This window comes from Canis aureus, chromosome 18 (genome assembly GCF_053574225.1).
Source record: "Canis aureus isolate CA01 chromosome 18, VMU_Caureus_v.1.0, whole genome shotgun sequence".
NCBI classification, from domain to species: Eukaryota; Metazoa; Chordata; class Mammalia; order Carnivora; family Canidae; genus Canis; species Canis aureus.
The window spans coordinates 45,076,764-45,096,578 of NC_135628.1; the positions used below are offsets into that span (position 1 = coordinate 45,076,764).

The following is a 19,815-nucleotide window of genomic DNA, read 5'->3' on the forward strand; positions in this document are numbered from 1 at the left end:
GAGCCTATTACTGACCTCCAGCCTCAAGATGGCCAAGTTACTGTGGGCAAGCTCTGTTCCTAGTCAAAAAGAGTTCTTGGATGCCTCTATATGAGCACAACAGAAAACCTCCTGTGTAATAGTTTTCATTTTTGATGAGAAATTAGTAGGAATTAAACTGCCTTGGTAGAGATAGGTGAATCTCTAGTCTTTCCAAAATAAGATTGAATGAAGATCAAAAGGATTGCAGTGGTTAGCAGTCTCATTAATCAAGTGCTATTTGAAAAAGACTGTGTTCTGTACTGAATGCTACTGAAGATTATCAGCTGGTAAAATGCCTACATTCTCTCTCAGTATTCTCTTGCCATGTAATCTAAGAGTTGAGATAGAGAAGAGAATCACCACTGCTTTGCCCTGTTGGTGGGAGAAGGATTTCTGCTCTAGGATTATAGGGATGGCTGCACACATGACACCCCACGCTGGGCAGATGATATTGACAGCTCTTGGAGTTCATGCTGTGTTAGGAGGGAGCCTGGAGCAGCCTCCATGAAGATGAAAGAACAGAGAGTGAAGTCCAGATGAAAGCCAATGCTAACTGCCAGATAGGTATGTGTACATATCCTCACAGCCTGGTGGAAAAGGACATCACAAGTCCTACAGAGCCTCATGGGGGTTGCACTCCAGAACGGACTGAATAAGCAGGAGTTGTGGGAGGCAGGCTTTGTGGTATCAATAGGGATAGGAGCCTTCTGGTTGCAGGGTGGGGAGTGTTATTGGCTTGATTGAATAATTCCACAGATTAGCAGAGAACTTAGACTCGCTGCTCAAGGATAAATAGGAGCTACACATGGTCCTTTTGATAAGGAGAGTTGTGTAACTGGGGATCTTATGCCCAGGAACAGGGTGGGGAGAACTGGTGGTTAGGCCTTTGAGTACCTCCTGATTTTGCCAGATATCAACGCAACATATAATATTGGATCTTGATTTAAGCCTTATACCATACTATCCAACAACTATTTAATAACAGCTACTAAATGCCAGGCACTGTGCTAGAAGCTGAGAATGTTTCACAAATAATTTATTTCCTATGCACTTGAGGTGTTTAAAGTTTTATAGAAAGAGCAAAACATGCAAATAGGTAAGTGTTAAATGAGCTATAGTAGATATATAAATATAGGACCTGAGGGCATAGAAGAAAAGTAATCAGTCTTACCTAGATAAGAATAAGAATAAGAATAAGAATAAGAATAAGAATAAGAATAAGAATAAGGATAAGAATAAGAATAGTTTCCCCAGCAAAGTATTTGTTTTCTGTCTCCTTTGTGAATAAGGGAAATTGTAGCAGAAGCTCCTCCAGAGGATATTTCCTTTATATATCTATATCTATTTATAGCTATATCTATGTATATCTATCTATCTATCTATCTATCTATCATCTATATATGTATCTACCACTCTATCACCTATTTTTTTTTTTGGTCAAGGTTATATTGTATGGACATATCTGAGTTAGTTCCTGGTTAGAGAAATTTGGTAGCTGATTGATTTAGACAAATTGTTCAGCTGCTGGGGTTGGAAGGTGGGTGATGAAGCACATGGCTGCTCAAAAAAATCAACACAGTTATTCTAATTCTTCCTCTTCGACACCTCTTCTTCTCTTCTTTTTTTCTCCTTCTCCTTATTATTTACCCCCCTCCCAACCTCTCTGCACCCCCCCTCCTTCTTTTTCTTTCAAGATGTGGGCAGATTCATAGTGGGGTAGGCAGTATCAGCTCTTACCTCATCCTCTCATGTCCAACCTATCAATTTGGTTCTGTCAAATCTAGCTCCAACACATTGTTAGAGTCTTTCCACTTCTTTTCATGTCCACTGCCAGCACCTTAGTTGAGGCAAAATGGGGCTCTTTCTCCGGGCCCTGAACTTTGGAGGGCTCTGTGTATCACAATCAACTTATTAAAGTGCATAATAATGCACTTTTCCTTTTTAATTGGCTCTGGAACTCCACAGAGGCACAGCATGATCCTTCACCCTGACCAGCTAACCACATGATCAGCATTGTCCCTTTTCAGGGAAATTCTTCTCCACAACTCTCACCCTGTATTCTGTAAGCCAGCAATGACACATTAGAAAAAGCCATGAAGGCCTGTGATGTGTGCTTTCACCAATGTCACAAATTTAATATATTCCAAGACTTGTACAACCATCATCTCAATTTAAGTTTAGAACATTTTCATCACAACAAAATCCTGCAACCGTTAGTAGTCATTTCCTATTCTCTACCCCTTTCCCCATCCTTTTAAAAAATTTTTTTTTATTGGAGTTCAATTTGCCAATATATAGCATAACACCCAGTGCTCATCCCATCAAGTGCCCCCTCAGTGCCCGTCACCCAGTCACCTAATCCCCTGCCCACCTCCCTTTCCACTACCCCTTCTTCATTTCCCAGAGTTAGGTGTCTCTCATGTTCTGTCACCCTCTCTAATATTTCCTACTCATTTTCTCTCCTTTCCCCTTTATTCCCTTTCACTATTTTTTATATTCCCCAAATGAATGAGACCACATAATGTTTGTCCTTCTCCAATTGACTTATTTCACTCAGCATAATACCCTCCAGGTCCATCCACGTCGAAGCAAAAGGTGGGTATTTGTCGTTTCTAATGGCTGAGTAATATTCCATTGTATACATAGACCACATCTTCATCCATTCATCTTCTGATGGACACTGAGGCTCCTTCCACAGTTTGGCTACTGTGGACATTGCTGCTATAAACATCGGGGTGCAGGTGTCCTGGTGTTTCACTGCATCTGTATCTTTGGGGTAAATCCCCAGCAGTGCAATTGCTGGGTCTAGGGCAGATCTATTTTTAACTCTTTGAGGAACCTCCACACAGTTTTCCAGAGTGGCTGTACCAGTTCACATTCCCACCAACAGTGCAAGAGAGTTCCTCTTTCTTCACATCCCCTCCAACATTTGTGGTTTCCTGTCTTGTTAATTTTCACCATTGTCACTGGTGTGAGGTGGTATCACACTGTGGTTTTGATTTGTATTTCCCTGATGGCCAGTGATGCGGAGCATTTTCTCATGTGCTTGTTGGCCATGTCTATGTCATCCTCTGTGAAATTTCTGTTCATGTCTTTGCCCATTTCCTGATTGAATTGTTTGTTTCTTTGCTGTTGAGTTTCATAAGTTCTTTATAGATCTTGGAAACTAGCCCTTTATCTGATACGTCATTTGCAAATATCTTCTCCCATTCTGTAGGTTGTCTTTTAGTTTTGTTGACTGTTTCTTTTGCTGTGCAGAAGCTTCTTATCCCCATCCTTTCCTAGTGTACTAGGCAATCATGAATTTACTTTATTTCTTTGTATATTTAGTTTTTATGGACCTTTCATGTAAATAGAATCATACAATATGTGGTCTTTTGTAACCAGCTTCTTTCACTGAGTTGTGATGAATTCTGATGCAATGCTATCTATATATTATTCCTCAGTAGGTTTGATTATTCTTTTCTTTACTTAATGAAATAGGAAATTACCCAAACATGGGAAGGATGTTCAAAAGCTATTATGTAGCCCCAGATATGACAAATGTCCATGACACATGGCTAGCTTATTCTTTATGTCTCAGCTTATATGTCACCTTTTAGATACCTGCCCTAGGTAAAGATAGACCATCCTTGGTATTCTATTTCCCAGACCCTTGTTTGTTTTTTTAAAGCACTTAGGATAACGTGAAGTGATTTTAATTGCCACGCTGTGTGTGTGTGTGCGTGTGATCTCTTTCCCTCATCAGAATATAGATTTCATGAGTGAAGGAACCATGTCTATCTTGCTCCCATTGTACCTCTAGCATTATGGTTCAAAATTTAGCACAGTGGTTCCAAGTAGGCACTCAGCTTTAGAATAAATGAATAATTGAATGTTATTGAATGATAAAAGGAATGTAGTGGGAGGCAAATGGTTATGGGAACCATATGGAGATTTCAAGCATGAGAAAGCTGTGGGCATCTGGGTGACCGTGTCTTCTAGGTGGCTGATAGAGTTTATACTCACAATTGTCAAACGAAACAATACAGAACAGCTTTTAAGAAAAGGCAATATTCTCTTGATTTCCTCTACTCTCAGTCTTTCTCTCCAAATATCAACATTTCTAACTGTGCTTAGCTGCTTTAGTGGTTACTCCATTGTCTGCATCTTTAAATCTGACACCTTATTGCTCTTTCCTAATTTATCCACTTCTGAATTATCTATTGCTATGCTTCATGAGTCTATTTAGGTCAAATTTCTTTTTTTTTTAATTTTTATTTATTTATGATAGTCATACAGAGAGAGAGAGAGAGAGGCAGAGACATAGGCAGAGACATCGGCAGAGGGAGAAGCAGGCTCCATGCACTGGGAGCCCGACGTGGGATTCGATCCCGGGTCTCCAGGATCGTGCCCTGGGCCAAAGGCAGGCGCCAAACCGCTGCGCCACCCAGGGATCCCTTAGGTCAAATTTCCATCTTTCTTCCCATCTCCTCCCAAGAGTTATATCTTTAAAACATTTCTGTTGAGTACACTTGTAAACTTAAAGTAGTTGCTTAATCTTCTGCTTTCCCCACTATAAATGGTTCTTCCTGCCCTCCAAAGTTGTAAGATAAAGATGTTTGTGTGTCTGGCCTTCCTTCCATCTCCATTTCCTAGTCTCTAGAAATTGTACTTTTAGTTTTGCATAGTTAAGATAATGACGTTTATATGTTCCTGACATAGGTTCTCTGGCTGCTCAAAGTCATGTCACATTTGAATGAATTGGTTTTGTGTTTGAACCATGTTGACTGTTTCATTTTTATTATCATTCCTGGAGAAACTGATTCCATTTTTTCCTGATGGATGAAAAAACATGTGTTTCTTTACCATATTGCTTATATCTAGCCTCTTACTTATTCTCTATACTTTTTAGAGCCAATTATTTTTTTCCATGAAGGCACTGATTTCCTGTTTTAAGTTGGAGTGGTTGCATAAACTGTGGTTTTATCATGCAATGTTCTGTTTTTCTGGAGGTTTACATTTCCTTCATTTCTTTTTTCTTATGAAGGTAAAAAGTATATATTGATACAAAATTCCCTCAAGGAAATAAAATTTCAGTTAAAAATGGAATAAATTCTATAGGCATGTTGATTATATTATTTTTGGGTAGATTATATTATTGAGCTAAATATTAGACCTCAGAATTTGACTGTAGTGTGTAGTTAACATTTAATTATATAATAAGTTCCATAAATATGGATAACTCTTTACAGCTTACATGCTTCCAGACTAATCAAGAATTGTGTCCTTAATCATAGTGCTTATTATATTATAATCAAAAGAAAAACATGAGCAGAAAATTTTTCTGACAAAATTCCTGCTAGAGTCAAAGCCATAGCTGAGAGAGGGAGGAATGTAGAATTTAATTTGAGTGCTGTTTTCTGCTGAGATATGAGTAGATAAGGTAGGTGATGACCTGATCTTTATCATTTATTAAATATGTGAAAATATTTCGAGATGGAAAAACAGGTAGTTTACATACTTTTAGAAGCAAAGTCTGAATAATTAGATATCCCAGGAGTAAACAAATTTCTCAGAGTCTGTTTCATTTTGGCAGATAGTATTTAATGGTATAAAACCTAAATTTATGGAACACCTACCCCTACACACCTACACTTACACACACACACACACACACACACACACACAGAGGCATGCATATAAAAGACCCGATTGGCACTTGGACCAAACTGACATAAGGCACAGTAATTGTGCCAGCATAACCATCCTTATCACATTAATGTGCCCCATTATGTGATGATTAAAACTTTCCATTTATCTAGCTTGCTATAATGTTTGCATTCCAAGCAGAAATGAGGGATACAAATTATGCTTAGGCAAGGGGAAAAGCTTGAAATAATTATGACAACTTACAGTATACAGTATATAGAAAGTTTGCAAAGTGCTTTTCAGATAGATTTGCTCATCTGCTTTCCATTACAACCCTGAGAAATGCATGTTGCTGTATATTAGCTCCACTTTATTGCTGACAAAACTAAGGGATCAAAAAAGTTATGTTTTTCAGGAAATTGTTGATAAGAAGCAGAGAAGGAGGATTCAAACCTGGGAAATATGGCTCTTAGTCTTTTTACTGCAACACAGAATTATCTGTTTATCACCTGATATGGTCTGTGTAATAAAGGGAAGACACTGGATAATTGTAGGTCTCCAGATTACTCATGCAAGGTATTGTTTACACCTCACCACCTCTTCTAAAGGTCAAAATAGTAAGGACAGATCTGACCTTCAATCCTGGCTATTCTCAGGAAAATATATGATTAAGGAGAACAACACTGTGTATCTAGAATTCTCTATCCCACCCCCATCTCAGATAACTTCTACTGAAAATGAATCCAGAAAACTTTGGGTTGGGAAAACGTCATAAAATTATTAGAGCATATTTCTGCTGCTTTGCCTCAGTGGTGTTCGTGGTTTGATTAGGTGCATTCTTTTATTTCAGCATATACTTTTTGAGCATCTACTATGGGTCAGCACAATTCAGAATGTAAAAAAAAAATGCAACACAACAAAATGATTACAGACTGTGGTCAATCATATAAGGGAAGTAAACAGAGAAAGGCAAAGTGCTTTTATTGTTAATTTATTTGTTGTGTTTAATATACTATTTTTTGTTTTATTTTTATTTATTTATTTTAAAGATTTAATTTATTTGAGAGAAAGAGAGAGAGAGAGAATGCACTCACACTAGCGGGGGGAGGGTGTGGGTAGGGGCAGAGGGAGAGGATGAGAGAAAATCTTAAGCAGCCTGACTTGGGGCTCTATTTCATGATGCTGAGATCATGACCTGAGCTGAAGTTAAGAGTTAAGAGTTAAGAGTCCCACACTTAACTGACTTAGCCACCCTGGTGCCCCTGTTTTATTTTTAAAAATTTTTTATTTATTTTTAAAATTCCACTATAATTAACATACTGTGTTATATTAGTTTCAGGTGCACGATATAGTGATTTAACAGTTCTATACATTACTCAGTGCTCATCATGATAACTATACTTTTAATTCCCTTTCCCTCTACCCACTGCCTTTCTGGGTAGAGGGAAAGGGAATTAAAAGTATAGTTATCATGATGAGCAATTATTCTCTACCAATTATTCTCTATATTTAAGAATTGTTTTTTCATTTGTTTCTTTTAATCTTCCTCAATTTATTTTGTTTTTTAAATTCCATGTATGAAAGAAATAATATGGTATTTGTCTATGTTGTTGCAAATGGCAAAATTTCATCCTTTTTTATGTCTGAGTCATATTGCATTGTATGTATATACCCCAACTTCTTTATCCATTCACTTATCAGTGGACAAAACATAAAGTGCTTTTAAGTGAAGGGGTCAGAAAGGCCTCTGTGGAGAAATGACATTTAAACAAACCCAAAAGATGGGCTGAAGCCAGCAATACGAGAACCTGGGGAAGAACATTCTGTAGAAGACACAAGAAAGAACAAAGACCCTGATATGGGAAGTGATCAAAGAGCCATGACCAGTCTCTGTGGGCAAGGAGAGAGTGAACAAGATATTAAAGTGGAGAGATAGCAGGACCTGATTGGAAATGTAAGGAGATTTCTGGGTTTCCCCTGAATGCAACAGAAAGCCATTGGTGTGGTTGAAGCAGAGATGACGTGATGTAATTTACATGGAAAAAAGTCACTATGCGGATCAGCTGAGATTGGACGGAGGGGTTAAAGCTGAAGCAGAGAGACAGCTGGGATGTTTTCAGCTTGAAGAGACAGTGATGTGGACTATGGTGGAGAGAACTGGAGAGAGAACTGGAGAAAAATGGAAGATAGAATAAGTGAATGGATCCTTTTTTTTTCCTTTGGATGTAAAATAATGAACCTAACTTCTACCCTAGAGGCCAACCCTGTAATAGCTACTGTCAGCACAGAGGCTTCCTCTATTTTTTAATGTCATAGTCCTTAGCCAGTTACCTGGGATCCTTATTCCAAGGACAGATTTCTTTCAAATTATGCAGCGATAGTTTATTTTTTTGGAAATGAATACACAAAATTTACATAAATTCTTTACTGATGAACAACATATCAATAACATGCACAAATCTCAAAGTGTACACATTGATTTTCTCAAAGACAAGGATGTGTAAAAAGCTCCCAGATCAAGAGATGAAAGACATTCTCAGCATCTCAGTAGCTTCCCTCTGTGCCCTCCAAGTCACTCCTAATGAGTTCCCCAACAAACCACTCACTATCATGATTTCCTTCAGTACAGGTTAGCTTTGCCTATTTTTACACTTTTTACAAATTATATGGTATGTGCTGTGTTGTGACTGACTTCTTTCAGTTAGTATGTATGACTCATTCATATTATTGGCAGTTGTAGTTTGTTTATTCTCATTGCTTTATAGTATTCCATTTCCCAACTATACCCGTGGAATAGTCCCATAATTTTCCCATTCTGCTTTGATGGACATTTGTTTGTTTTTCCATGATAATAGGATTGAATCATGCTCTGCTGCACAGCAGAGTCTTTATGATAAATGTCCTTGTTAATATTTAAGGGAGTTTCCTCAGTTAAAATGAAAAGAAAAAGCTAATTATTTGATATGGACCCTATTTACAAATATTAGCACAATTACCAATGTCAGTACAAATTTACAAATATTGGTACACATCTAATGGCAACATTGATGAAAATTTGTAATTTGTCAGGCACTGTGTTGTTTGAACATATCTCACCCAATCCTTATGGGCACTTTATGAGCCTTATTCTATCTCCATTTCCCATATGAAGAAGTTGAGACTCAGATAGTTTGTCTCAGATCAGAGTATCACCACAGAAATAGACCTAATAGGATTTATATGTGTTTATATATATTCATATAGATATAGATGGATGGATGGATAGATAGGTAGATTTGCTGAAAGGAATTGGTTTACATGATTGGGAGGGTTGTCAAGCCAAGTCTGAAATCTCTGTAGGGCCAGCCACAAAGAAGGGCAGGTTGGAGCTTTTGGACATGGATGAACTGTGATCTACAGGCAGAATTTCTTCTTCCTTGGAGAAATCTCAGTTCTGCTGTTAAGGCCTTTCAACTGATTAAATCTGGCTCACCTAGATGGTCTAAGATAATCTTCTTTACTAAAGTAAACTGATTATGGACTTTAATCACATCTATAATATACCTTTTTAGTAACCTTGAGATCAGTGTTTGACTTAATGATCTGACTGTTGACACTTAAAATGATCCTCATACTCATATAACTAGTAAATTGTAGGACTGAGATATAAATCCAAGTTTGTGTGATTTTAAAGTCCAGCTCTAAATTTCTGTGATCTATTAAAAATTGGCTTAGACTATGAGCAGAGAATGTTCTAAGATTCAGTGGTGACAATCTACTAGGGATAATCCAGGAATGAAAAGATGACCTCTGTGCCTGAAGCACACAGATCTGGGGAAGGCAAGAGAAAGATCAGAGTCTGGAAGGCTTCTGATAGGGTCTCTGCTAAATGTTAGCTGCACGATCTAGGGCAAAGTTACATAAACTCTGTTACTCTCCTTTGTAAAATGGGTAATGGAACCTATTTCCTAAGGTTATTGACTAAATTGATACATGTAAGATGCTTGGAATAGTGCCTGGCACAGGTAAGTATGGCATAAATGTTAGCCATTAATATTAGTGGACTTTTGGAAGGGGCAGGTTGGACATGGTAAACTTGCTCTTAAGCAGCCATCCTTGCCCAGTCCTTTATAGGATTTAATATATAAGAAAGGAAGAATCAAGTCAATAAAGGAGGGCTGCATAACTCAGTAAGTAGTGCTGTAACACTGCCCAGATCTTTCAAAAAATTAAATAGACGCATGTTAGGCAGTGTACCATAATAAAACCTGGGGTGGGGGTATTAAAAGTAAAGATAAGACCATGAAAAAAGAAAAACATATAGGCAAATATTAGACAAGGTATGAAATTACAGAAGAAATGAGAATACATCTGACTACATAACAATGAAAAGATTTAAAAATATCTCTGAACCATCTAATCAAAATTCAACAGCAAATGTCAATCCTGCTTGCTATCAAGATGACCAAGTGTGATAGCTTAAAATCCATAGAATAAATCAACACCCCAATATGTAAATGAGTGAGTTATATGAACATTCAAAATGTGAAAAAAATTGGCCGCAATAGGTTTAATTATAGAACTAAAGGAAATTAAAATAAAATTTGAGTGCATTCTTTTTTGCCTATCAAATTAGTAAAAAAAAAAATCATGCAGATGAAAATATAGGAAGATACACATATATATGTTTGCAGTGTAAACTGGTACAGTTCTTCTGGTAAGCATTGTAGCAATAATATATATTAGAAAATTTAAAATATTGCTTACCTAGTAATTTTACTTGGTCTCCAGGGAAGAAATAACCTGTAATTCTGACAAAGTGAGATGTATAAAGTTATTCATCACAGCACTATTTATAGTAAAGAAGCATTGTAAAGATTCTAAACGAATGGTAATAGTGAAATGTTTGTATCTATCTGATTACTACACAGCCATTTACAATTATGTGTATGGAGAGAGTCAGAGAAATGAGATATTAGTCAAAGAGTACAAAATTTCAATTATGCAAATGAGCAAGTTATGGAGATCTAACATACAGTAGGGTGACTATACTTAATAATGCTGTATTGTATACTTGAAAATATTTCTTTTTTTAAAAGATTTTATTTATTTATTCATGGGAGATCCAGAGAGAGAGAGAGGCAGAGACATAGGCAGAGGGAGAAGCAGGCTCCTCACATGGAGCCGGTTGTTGGACTCGATCCCAGGACCCTGAAATCACGCTCTGAGCCAAAGGCAGATGCTCAACCCCTGAGCAACCCAGGCGTCCCAACTTGAAAATATTTCAAGTAGATTAAAAAAAACAAACAAACTATGTGAAGTGATGGATATGTTAAATAACTTGATTGTGATAACCATTTTGCAATTTGATGGTATTTTGGTATATGCATACCATAACATTACTTTGTACACCTTAAATACATATAGTTTTTATCAGTTATATATCAATAAAACTAGAAAAATAAAATTATGTCTGTGAATAAAAGGGAAATGCTTTTGTTAAATGAAATGTAAAAAGTAGAATACGTCACTATTTTATATATGTGTATATAGCTCCATTTATATCCGTAGAAAGTAATTATTTTTGGGTGGTAGAATTATGATTAATGTTTTTCTTTATTTCATTATTTTCTCAATTTCCTACACCTTTAAGTTTAATTGGAACAAAAATTGCACGGAAAAAGGAACTGCTATTTGCCTAAGATGGGACAGGAAGTTTTAGTGCACTCACTCTGTTTGGCTGTACAGAATAACTTCTAGCCAATTCCTGGGTGCTTGGTGCATTCTCTTATCTCAGTTGTTATATTATTCTTTCAACCAGGAAATATTCTCTCGATTGTCTGCTTCCCAAATTCCTCCATCATCCTTCAAGCATTATTTCCTTTTAAAGTATTCTCTGACACTTCTCCTTTTTTCCTCTTCAAGAGCTGGGTGGTACATCCTTTCTAGTGTCCCATAGCACTTGGTACATAGATAAGCATGGCCTTAAAGTCTGGAGACACAGGCAATATACACAAATATTTATCAGTAGTACATTCAAATACATATAAAGTAATATCTGTTTCTAGACTGGATGCCCGTGCTTTATATTAAAATTTTACTTCATTCTATTATAATCGTTATCTTGTTCTTTCCATACTTGCAACCCTTTTGAAGGCAGTTCATTTGCCTTTCTTTCCAATTTTAGTATATGTGCTGCCGAAGCGAGCACTCATTTGCCTTTCTTACTCTGTCCTGGATCCTTCCTTTTACTGAAGTGGCCCTTGGTAAATATCCATTGAGCAAATGTATTATTTAATTGGCCTAAAATGTATGTATGTATTTACTTATTTATCTAAAATGTATTTTTTTCTAAAATGTATTTTTTAAATGAAATGCTGTTTATTAGTAGTTTAAAAATAGACTTTGAAACATTCTAATCATTTCTTACCTTTTTAGCTGGAAGATAAATCTCTTTGGTGTTTCCCTTCAGTTTTGACTATGCTGGTTGAACTTCTCATCTCTCTTTGACCTCTTACATCTGTCTGGGCATGAGAACATAAAACAGAATTGAGTGCATTATTCTAGGTTTGGATATGTTGCTCTTCTGTACAAACATTTTGCTTCTGAACCTTTGTAATGATGATCAGCATATGTAAATTAAAGCAGCATTATGCCCTGCTCCATGCATTCCAAGAACATTCCAAATCATATTTACTTACAGTGGTATTTGTGAGGCTAGGTTATGCCTCCTGAATGACACTTTTAAGCTTTTATCTTAAGTTCTCTTTCAAGCTTTGTAGTAGTTGCCATCCATTGCCATGTAGTTTGCAGTTCTGTCTAGACCCTCGTGTAGAATCCTCTAAATAGTTCTGAGGATTGTTTAAAATAGCATCTTATGGATGCCTCGGTGGCTCAGTGGTTGAACACCTGCTTTTGGCTCAGGTCATGATCCCGAGGTCCTGGGATTGAGTCCTGCATCTGGCTCCCTGCAGGGATCCTGCTTCTCCTTCTGCCTGTGTTTCTGCCTCTCTGTGTCTCTCATGAATAAATAGATAAAATCTTAAAAAAATATATATAAAGTAGTATCTTAAAAAAGTAGGGAACACATGGGTGGCTCAGTCAGTTAAGTGTCCCACTCCTGATTTCAGCTCAGGTCATGATCAGGGTTGTGAGATTGAACCCCTCCCACCCCATCAGGCTCTGCACTAGGTGTGGAGTCTGCTTAAGATTCTCTATCACCCTCTTCATTCCACTCACGCTCTCTCTCTCACTCTCAAAATAAAAGTGGGATATTTTCAAGATTTTTTAAATTTAAAATATTCTGAATCTTTAGTAAGTACTTAGTAGGGTGTGCTGTGCTTGAGAGAATGATTATTTATTTGTCTTTGACTTTTTCAGCAAGCAGCTAACAACAGAGTGGTTCAACACAGCTTAATTTGGACACTACATTTTCACCAGAAAAACACTGGATATATATTTAGATTTCATAGAACTTACAGTGAAAAAAATAGGTTCACACTCAAGTTCCAAATATATTTAAAAGTTTTTCTGATAACTGTACTAAGGATAAGTTTTTAAGTTTAAATTAACTACAATTAATTAAACTAAATGTAATTAAAAATTAACTAGAATTAAATGTAACTTCAAGTTAATTAAAATGAAATAAAATTAAATATTCAGTTTCTCAGTTGTGCCTAATCATATTTTAATACCCACGCATGGCTAGTAATTACACTATTGGACAGGACAGTTTTGGATGGATTGCTATAATTTTGAAAAATTCTACCTGTTGTTTTGCTATCAAGCTTTAACTTTTATAGTACATTTTTCAAAACTTATTTGGTATGTAATATTACTTTTTCCTTTCCAGTAATTTCAAGTCAGAATGATCACACTCTGGTTTAAGAGGCATTATGTTCTTTGCCTTTATACTTTCAGGGTCCTTCAAGTTACTGTCTGAAAATGAATTCACTGAACTGGCATATATTATCAATTGCCCATAAAAGTGTACTTCTACTAGGGAATGACATTTTCATCTACTGACTAGATGACCAGTTATGCTCCCAATTTGGGTGCATACATGCTTGCATTGTTTGCTTGTATATTCTGGTGTCAATTGCATACTCAGAATTTGCCAGAAGAATTTAAAAAGCCAATGTTAGATAATTTTTATAGATGGCATTTCTCAAGCCTTCAGGCTCCTTGATATATTTACTTATAATGAATGCACATGTACTGGTGGAGATTAGTGTGGAATTTACTTTATATGTTTATACTGTTATTCTGTGAAATGAGTCCAATCTACCTGTCATGTTGGTTGTTAGCAGAGGGTTTTTGTGTGTATGTGTGTGTGTGTCCAGGGGATTCTAGGTGTCTCTATGATTGAAATCTGTGTGTGGCTTTATTCCAGCAGAATAATTTTAAAGCCTTGTAGGTTGTAAAAATACCAAGTTCAGATTGATTAGCCATTTATTTATTCTTTCATTTATCATATATTTATGGGGTACCAACTATGTTCAGAATAATACAGTATCTAAGGATTCATGACCTCTTTATGCAAGTGACTGATATTTCCACTCACATATTCTGTTTTACTATAGTTTATATGTTAAAATATTAGCCATGGGAGCCATAACACTATGATTGTTGGCCATCTTGGCTGGACGAATCTGCTCTTGTCAGAATATAAAGGATGTGAAAATGAAAGAAAACCAAACAGAATCATTGAGCTTTGTTCACCATTCAATCACTAAATTATTGAATACCTATGGAAAAATCACTTCACCTTTTTGTTTCTCAGTTTACCTATGTACAAGGATCATGGCAAATATCCTATTCACCACCCTAGCCAATTTTAAGAGTCAATTGAAAGGATCAAATGAGCCTTGTCTATGACTGAATGGTTTGTGTCAGGATAAAGGAAACATGGTGCCAGGACTTTTGGGAGATGGAAGATCTACTATAGATGGAGTGATTAAATTTGCAGCAGCTGCAATGGGTTGGCTGAGGGGTAGAAATAGAGGAAAGCACAAGTGATGTGCAGCATTAATTGGAGAGTAATTGAATTTTTGGATCTCCTATACCCCTGTGTTGTCCCCTGGCTTCAGTGAGGTACAAAGAGCATGCTGGCTTCCATTTCCTGGACTCCCCAGAAAGTAGAACTTGAGACATAAGTTTGGGTGCCTTATTGGGGAGCAACTTCCTAGGGAGTAGAAGAAGTACAAGGTTAGCAGAAGCAGGAAGGGGGATGAATTATAAAATTGCCTATGGGTGGCTTTTGCCTCTTCCCATAGGATCATTGGAGAATTTGTATGACCTGTCATAGGACCTTATCTGTCAGCTCTCATCCCCTATTGGTTGAAGGTCCCCCCATTAGGTGTCCAACACCTCTTGCATTTCTGGCTTATTATGGATGGGTGCTGAGCAAGTCCTGGGCTGTCCCTATGTCTCAGTGCAACACAACTCAAAGTGTGATAAGTACAAAAATTGAAAGGAAGTGCTTAGAAACTTTTATAGCATTTTGACTGAATAATTTTATGTCTGTTGAATCTAATAGTAAAACAATTGGGTTTGTCTTTTTGTATACTTTTGGTTTTTTTTTTTTTCAGTTCACTCTTTTAGTGAACTGAAATCTAGTAATTCTTTTGTATTGTATTTTACAAAGTGTCAATCAGCCATGAATTGGGGAAAAAATGATTCTTCACCAAAGATAGCTTGAAAATGACTACCTTAGTTTAAATAGGGAATCCCTGACTAGGAGGCGAGAGGCGCCCTGTGAAGGCAAGGGCACCAGGGGTGACAGCAGGTCTCACCTGGTGAGATAAGTCAGACCCCACACAGAGGTGGTCATTGTAGAGGTGGCTGGAACCAGTGGTTAAAGTCCCCAGAGAAAAGTGAGGCAGGGAGGATTTGAATAGATGCTAAGAAGTATTGATACATTTGTGTGGGTGATTAGAACAGTAGTTCTTACTTTTTTTAGTCTCAAGATGCCTTCATAGTCTTAAAAATTATTGAGGAACTCCATAGACTTTTATTTGTGTGAGTTATTATCTACTAATAGCTACCATATTAGAAATAAAACTGAGACGAGAAGTGCCTGGGTGGCTCAGTCAGTTAAGTGTCTTTGGCTCAGGTCAAGATCCCAGGGTCCTGAGATTGAGTCCCACATAGAAGCAGGGAGCCTGTTTCTCCTTCTTCCTTTGACCCTTCCACTCGCTCATGATCTCTCTCTCAAATAAATAAATGAAATCTTTAAAAAAACCAAAAACACCCCCAAAAACTAAGAAATCTGAAATATATATTTATATATTTACTTAATATAACAAAAATCTATTGTGCTGACATACATAAAACAATTTTTAATGATAGTACTATAATAAAAAATATAATATTTAATTATGTTTTCTAAAACAACAATTATTTAATGAGAAGGGTGGAATTGTTTTATATTTTATCAAATCTCTTTCAGTGTGGCTTAATAGTAGATAGCTGGGTTCTCATATCTGCTTCTGAATTCATGTATTGTTATGATGTATATTTATCTAGATAATTAATTAAACAGTTGCCGTGTGCTAGTAGCTATGTTAAATAACTGATGATACAGGCATGAAAGCCCATTGTCTTCCATTTGGATTTTAAAGTTTAGAGGAGGAAAAAGTAAACTCAAAAAACAAGAAATGACAATAAGGTGTGGAAAGGGTCCTAATCTACACAATGTTCTGAGGGACTAGGTGAAAATGACTCTTTAGACATAGCAGGAACTGGATATAGGGAGTGACAGATTTTGTCATAGTTTATTATAATTGTATTTAAATTTTGAGTAGGATAGAAGCATCACAATTTTGATAGAGAATGAGAAGCATTCATATTTCAGTAGCCTTAGGCTGGTAGAGTGAGTCACAAAGAATTTTGGAAGCAGAAAAGGGCTTAAAAAAAACCCAAACACACTCCCTCCCCTCTTCCCCCCCAGAAAAAAAAACTACTGGAAAAAAATGCTGAGGAAGATCATGGAGTAGAGCATTAAGGTAAAGATTAAAGAAAAGACAACCAGAAAATTATTACATAAAGGAAGTACCAGAAGTGCCCTAGACTTGGGTATGAGGACATTAAAAAGACTTTTAAGAGGCTACAGGGATTTTAAAAACTAGGACAAGACAGATGTCATGTATAATTTATTACCTAGAAAACTGTTAGTTAGAGTGGATATAAAATTGCAGGGTAGGAGAATCAGGTGTGGAAAAAAGGTGCCCCGGCAAAAGTTAATGTGCTAAAGCAATATGCTTTCAAAGTCAGTTCGTCAAGATTATTGAGAATAATGGGAGGTACAGTGGACAACTGTAGTTAGAATTTATGGGGTTGTAATAAAAAAGAAGAGAAAAAGGAAAGCTAGAATTTTTTGTTATAGCAATAATGTTGAAACTTATAAATGTTTGAAGGAACAGAGAGGTGTTCTAGCCTGCAGGATAAAACACATTTTTAGGAAAGAAGAAAGGAAATAAGGTAAAAAGAAACAATGACCATTGAGACTCTTCACCTTGAAATTTATTTTTAATTAAAAAATTAGATTGCTATAAGAAACTCCCAAAAAGATTAATCTTAAATGTTTTCATTATGAAGTAATACATTCTCATTATTATACATTTAGAGCATGTAGGAAAATCAGCCTTAGTTTCGCCATTTAATTTTAACATTTAATATTTTTTTCTTGTGGGTTTTTTTTTTTTTTTTCAGTTTATGCTTGTCTTTGTTTTGACTTTGGTAAGATGTTGATAAAACCATCTAATTGGGTTTAATTTGATCCCAGAACAAAATCATATACACAAATACTTTGAAAATCTTTTTATAAACAAAAGTTATGAGAGTCAAATGGGATTATGTAGGAGTTGCTTTGCATACATCACCATATTTGTGCAAAGCTTTATAGAATCTATTTCAGGTGCTCAATCTTGAACAAGTTTAGCTTATGCTAGCATGCAAGGAGGAATTTTCTAGTGAGCTGTGGTGGTGTTGTAGTCTTTTTTGGGATGCTATAACAAAATACTAAAGACTGGGTAGTTTAAAAAAAAAAAAAGACTGGGTAGTTTAGAAACAATGTACATTTCTCGCATTTCTGGAGACTAGAAAGTTCAAGATCAGGGTGCCAGCATGGTCAATTGAGGGCCCTCTTACTGGTTAATAGCCTTATTGTGTGTCTTCATGATGTGGTGGAAGGGGGCTATCTGAGGCTGCCTTGGTAAAGATACTGATCTCAGTCAGGAGGGTGTCACCCTCAGGACCTAATCACCTCCCAAAGGCCCCACCTCCTAATACCATCACATTGGACATTAGGATTTAAACATGTGGATTTTTTCATTAATTAACTTATTTTAGACAGAGGGAGAGAGAATGAGAGAGCAAGTGTGCGTGTGAGGAAGGAGGGCCAGCAGACGAGGCAGAGGGAGAGAATTTCAAGCAGATGCTGTGCTAAGCATGGAGCCCAATGCAGGGCTCGATCTCACGACTCTGAGATATGACCTGAGCTAAAATCAAGAGTTGGACACTTAAACAACTGAGTTACCCACGTACTCCTCAACATATGAATTTTGAGAGACATAAACACTCAAACCATAGCAGGTGGTACGTATGGAGTAGGTTTACTATCTGGAATTTCTTTCAGCAGAGTTCATGGGTATTTATGGAAAATCAACAGTGTTTTATATACTATCCTTTTATCTTGTCTGTTTGATAACAGCTTTTAGATCTCTGCTTCCAGAGAAAGAAAGGACAGATCAAAAGTTCATCAATTCTCTGATTGTAGTAGAAAGAAGCGATTCTGGTTGGGACAGGAATCAAATCTAAGCTCTGATCTCTTATTTCAAGAGATCTTTTTATTTTATAATCATCACCTCTACTTCATCCACCCTCCACACCCCTCTTTTCCCTGGAGAGAACTAGATTCACTTAATCATATCCTATATACACTTTTTAGTGTTTTTCTTACCTTAGGGTAATTCCACTTCAGGAGAAGTGTACTTTTTTTTTTAATTTTCATTTTAATTTTCAGTGATATGCATACCCTAAGATCTGAATTCAGTGTGAAAGGAGTTATAATGTGTAATGATACTAGACTTACTTTTAAAATTTTCTATGCATTTTATTTTGAATCCACTATATTTAGCACAGTGTGTGGATGGGCAGGAACACAATAAAATATTTATTGAATGGGTAAGAGTTTTAGTTTCCCTTGTGAAAAATACTGTTCCCAATAAATTTTGTAGAACTTTTTCCATTGAGCTTGGTTTCTGGACTTTGGGTCTGACCTTGCTCTAGTCTAAATTTCTTTCTTTTTGTTTTTTTACATTTTTATTTATTTATGATAGTCACACACAAAGAGAGAGAGGCAGAGACATAGGCAGAGGGAGAAGCAGGCTCCACGCACCGGGAGCCTGACGTGGGATTTGATCCTGGGTCTCCAGGATCACACCCTGGGCCAAAGGCAGGCGCTAAACCACCGCACCACCCAGGGATCCCTCAGTCTAGGTTTCTAACAGGGTTTCTCAAACCCTAGTGTGCATTAACATCACCTGGAGAACTTGTTGAATATGCAGACTCTTGCATAGATATTCACTGGGTGGGTCTAGCCATCTGCCTTTTTAACAAGTACTTAGAATGTTTATATAGAAGGTTGTCATAGGACTATACTTTGGAAAACATTGTTAGATAGGAGACTCAGGCAGATCCAACTTAGATCTGTGTTTTCCTTAATTTGGGTACATTCTATTTCAGGTAGATATTCTAGATGGCTACTTTTAGGAAATGCTCTTATGGTAGTCTTTAGATCTTTAGAAGAGTTCTAAAAGACTGTCTTGTCTTAGTTGCACATGCAGAAATTAACAGCTTGTCATATATTTTCTTTCCACTAGTAAATCTTCATGACATCAGATCTTACCTGATTAAGCAGCTGACCATTGATTTACCAATGAAATATCGTAGCAACATTTCATTATCATGCCCTCATAGAGGAAGGACTAGTCAATTCCTTAAAAGAAACTGCCTTTGGCTGGCTGAGAAAAGATTGATAAACCTTTGACAATTCAACGTTCCTTCTTTAAGAATTTGTGATCTGCACCTGTGGTTAGTCCTAGAGTTACCCTTGACACTTCAAGTGGGAGTGTCATGGTTGCATTTGCTTCCTGTGCTCTCTGAGTCTTACTGGAACTCTGA

General features: G+C 36.6%; 1 long non-coding RNA gene across 1 annotated transcript in view; it reads left to right on the forward strand.

The window, feature by feature from the left end:
* Window positions 1–411: 411 nt before the first annotated feature.
* Window positions 412–19,815, forward strand: part of LOC144288358 (uncharacterized) — a 48,860-nt gene continuing 29,456 nt past the window's right edge. The window contains exon 1 of the long non-coding RNA XR_013356304.1: window positions 412–585. This is a non-coding gene — a long non-coding RNA (uncharacterized LOC144288358). The remainder of the gene's footprint in view (window positions 586–19,815) is intronic.